This window comes from Aptenodytes forsteri, unplaced genomic scaffold, assembly GCF_000699145.1.
Source record: "Aptenodytes forsteri isolate BGI_AS27 unplaced genomic scaffold, ASM69914v1 Scaffold255, whole genome shotgun sequence".
Taxonomy (NCBI): domain Eukaryota; kingdom Metazoa; phylum Chordata; class Aves; order Sphenisciformes; family Spheniscidae; genus Aptenodytes; species Aptenodytes forsteri.
In genome coordinates, this window is record NW_008794888.1 from 8,307,272 (window position 1) to 8,311,455 (window position 4,184).

Here is a 4,184-nt window from a genome sequence, read left to right on the forward strand (position 1 = left end):
TAAAGTTCCCCAAAATCCAAGCCATTAAACCAAAAACCAATACAGGAGCTTGAAAATTATAGTAAACTACAATATATCACTCATGGGTGGCCTTAATGCTGAGTCTGGGATGAATTACATGAAAAAAATCACAGGAAATATTTAACACAAAAAAGAAATCTGAGAGGCAAGCACAATGACTGCCATAACAGAGAATTTAGCAATTCCAAACACAACACAAAAATGTTGTGTGCTTGAAGGCTGTGCTAAATTTTCTTCTGAGAGTGTTTTATGGGATTATAACAGAAACAAAAATATCCTGACAACTTGAGAGAAAAATGAGTGACTTATTAGACCAATTGATAAAGCTGGAAAGAACAGACAAGCTTCTAGGCACGCAGGTGCTTCTTTGGATCTGAAATAGAAACAGCAAACTTCAAAGCTAAATCCAGGTTAAGAACAATTGTGCTGAGTTAGAACATCTGCTTTGCTTCAAATGTTTATTAATTTCTTTTTTAAAGGCTGTAAATGATGACCTGGGAAATAAATTTATAATAATATAGCCCTGTAAATGGATTATTATTTCTAAAGCAGACTTGCAATTAGAAAGGGATCTAAGGAGTAAAACTTACCCCAGCAAATCTGCACAAAATCACATTGACTTTCCATAAGATTTACAAGCCTGTTTGCTTACATTGCTTTAGAAAATATTAATTGGATTCCTAAGTCACTTTGGTGCTTTAGAAGATTTTAATTTCACTGAAAAAGGCAATAAACAAGTCAGGGTACTGCCAAGGAGTAGATACACATGGGTCCTTGTTGCTTATGCAAACCCAACTGCGGCTGCAGAGCCAGCTATGCTGGGGACTGCTGTATTTGCCTGAACAGACCTGGTAACAAGGTCAAAGCTTAAGATCTGACATAAGCACAGACAACAGACAACGCCAGGCCACAGGAAGCAATGCTCTGAGGTGGCTCGGCTGTTAAACATCTCTTAGGCTAGTCCTAGTAATGATGTAAATATTATTTTCTAAGAAGTTTGTCATTTATATTTATTGAAACTTTTCACTGGAGAGGGTAGGGAAGGTGAAACAGAAGAGTAATTTTCTGTTATTGGCCATTCAGGAATTTTTAAGCTGTTACTTTTTCAATCATCTACAACAGTTTCCTTGTTTTTAGAATGAGTGCATGATATCATATCCTGAGCCCTTCCCTTTTCTTGCAGCTTTCTGAGGCACTAGAAGGAGTCCAGCTACAGTCATTGTGTGAATTGGTCTGTCATACTGTAGTGGAGCTGCTTCTGCCATCGTCCGCCTGCCTGCCTTATTCATACTCCTTAAGAAATTGCTGCTCTAGGACGAACGACCCTTTAAGCACAGTGAGTATCAGCTAAGAAAGAAAAGAGTCTATCTATCTAGTTTGTAAAGTTGCATCGGAGAAAGATCACTTCTCTATATATTTACGCGTGTGTGCAGTTAGGGACACAAATACAAGTGAAAGGAGAACTTGCTGTCGTTTTCCATCACTGAAGTGAGAAGAGAAAGGAGATTCCTGGCCCAGCTGGGGTGAGAAAAGGGATAGCAGCAACACAGGAGGCTCTCAGGGTGCAGAGACTGGATTAAAGGTGTGGGCTGGGTGTAGGAAAGGGCCAAGGTACACGTACTCTGCAAGGCGACATACCCATTCACCGTGGACAGACAGGAAAAAACAGCTGTTAAAATGTACGCACAAGCAGCTGTGCGTGAGCACATGGCATTGTATTAATGCTGGATGACAAGCACCTCTTGTTTATTCTTAATCTTGTTTGACTTAATGAATGCAGTAGTACTAGCTAGTAATAAGCAAAATAAAAGGAGAATAAAAGAACTATTTTTCTGCACTAACCTCCACTCACCCCTAAAGCATACAGGCCAAGTAACCATTAACAGTGAGTCACTGATTCTTTTTAGTATAACTACATAACGCGTGGTGGTGGTGGTGTTACTGCTGCTCTTCTCCATCTTGGTCTTTAGCTCTGAAACGCAGAGCTAAAGGCTCTGCCATTCTTGGTGGAGGGCCTAAGGTTTTGTCTGGATGACTCTGCAATGCTAATTTAGTAGAAACTTGTTAAATATATCAATAATATATTTATAGTTACATTTATAGTGTATGAATACCTTAGTATGATCCAGAATTTGCAGTGTAAAAAATGTTACAATGAAAGTAAATAATCAGCTTGCATTTATATCTATCAAATGATACTGTAGAAGTTATTTATTAACATAGAAAGTTGATTTTAAAAGGATAGAAAATCTGAATTTTCCCGTGCATGTTGCCCTGGTAGAGTACCAAACACCAACTTCATTCCAAAGTTGTAAAATACTTTTGACCATGCTTTACATAAAGGCCTCACTCTGTTTTGAGTGGAACCAACAGAAAGTAGTAGTGATATTTTTGTGAATATTTAAGATAACAATAACTAGCTTCAGAAAAGTGCAAGTAAGTTGTGTCCTTTCCCCACATGGTCTTTGGTGAGGCAAGCAACTACACAGGAAACACATAACCTTTGAATATGTCATTGATGACACTACTTTATCCATTTTTTCTTTCCTCACTGTGGTTTTGATCAGCTCATTCATAGGGTCACAGCACAATGTTAGTAAAAATCATTGCTTTTTCTTATCTGCTAAACTGCATTGTGAGGTAAAAACTCCTCTTCAGTTAAAAGTTGCTGGACCCTCTTCTGTTGCTGATGTAGTTAATTTTATGACAGTACAAACCTGCCATTTTCTTCAACATAGTTAAGATAAGAGTAGAAGGATGCTAAAGATGTGCTCATGTGCTGCTCCGTCTAGCCTCGGTAGCATCGAGATTGCTGTACTAGAGGCGACCATTAGTCCACCTACTCCAGGGTTCTGCCTCCAACAGCAACCTGTACTAGGTGCTTCTGATACAGTTGTAAGTCAGTCCAGAGTGATCAGCTGTCAAATAGGCTTCACAGGAGATTTTTTTTAATGCCTATCAGCTATTAGTTGACTTGTACTGTGCAACATGAGGGGTTTTTTAACTCTTTCATTTCATATAATATCACAGTGGATATTCACATTTCCATATAAATGTTTGTTTCTTGAATTCACTGAGATCTTGGTTCCAATGATGTCATGTGGCAATGAGTTCAGTAAAAAATGTGAGTTTTTAAAGAAACATTATTATTTCCTTTCTCCAGATTTAAATCTGATGCCTTTCACTTCCATTAGAAGTAAATTTGCTTATACATCATAGGAGAGAAAAACTCATCTTAGTCTTTCAATTGTGTGCTCTACTGAAGAATAACAATGTTCTTTTTATTCTTAGTTATAGTTTGGTCTGTCTAGTTTGTGGCTATGCTTTTTTTCAGTTTACAAACTCTTTTCAAGGGCTTTACCCACAGTTTTTCCTGTAGTTAATTATTTCGTTGTCATGCTTAAAAAATTTGAAGATGAAAGAGATGTGAGTTTCCTTTATAGAAACCACCCAGCCCTGCTCTTGTGTCCTGTTTATTATATGTGTTTAATAATAAATTTTCCACCACCTTACATCCAAGAAATGTTAGGTGTGCAGCAAATGTTTAATTAACTAATCTCACAAAGAACTTGTGAGGTAGGTGCCCTCATTTTACAGGTGAGACAGAGAGTGAGACAGTTAAATTAAGTGACTTGCTTAATATCACACAGTGAGTCAGTGCTAACGCTGAAAATAGAGTTTATGTCTTCTGGTTCCTTGCCCTGTATTTTAATCATCAAACCAGACTTAACTCTAAAGTTGAACAAAGTCCTTAACTGATTAAAATAATTGTTCTCAATTTCATATTGGAGTATTACGTTTTAATCACCTAAGCAGCTGAAATACTTGCAAAAGTTTTCCTTGCTTAGGACTTTTTTAGTCTTTCGTGTTCAGATACTGCTTCACATAGCAGCTGAATATGTTTTGTTTACAGTAATCCTGAACTCTAAAAATATACTCAAGCAGACCTCCGCAAAAAAAATAAGGAACACACTTAAAACTCACAGCAATGTCTTTGTTGTTCTTGTGGTTTAACCCCAGCCAGCAACTAAGCACCACACAGCTGCTCACTCGCTCCCCCCCCCTCCCCCCCGCGGTGAGATGGGGAAGAGAATCGGAAGAGTGAAAGTGAGAAAACTCGTGGGTTGAGATAAGAACAGTTTAATAGGTAAAGCAAAAGCCGC

General features: G+C 37.9%; 1 protein-coding gene across 1 annotated transcript in view; it reads left to right on the forward strand.

The window, feature by feature from the left end:
- Positions 1-1,274: 1,274 nt before the first annotated feature.
- The window catches only part of RALB (RAS like proto-oncogene B), a 51,934-nt gene continuing 49,024 nt past the window's right edge, over positions 1,275-4,184 (forward strand). The window contains exon 1 of the mRNA XM_019470946.1: positions 1,275-1,357. The gene's annotated coding sequence lies outside the window, so the exon portion shown is untranslated. The remainder of the gene's footprint in view (positions 1,358-4,184) is intronic.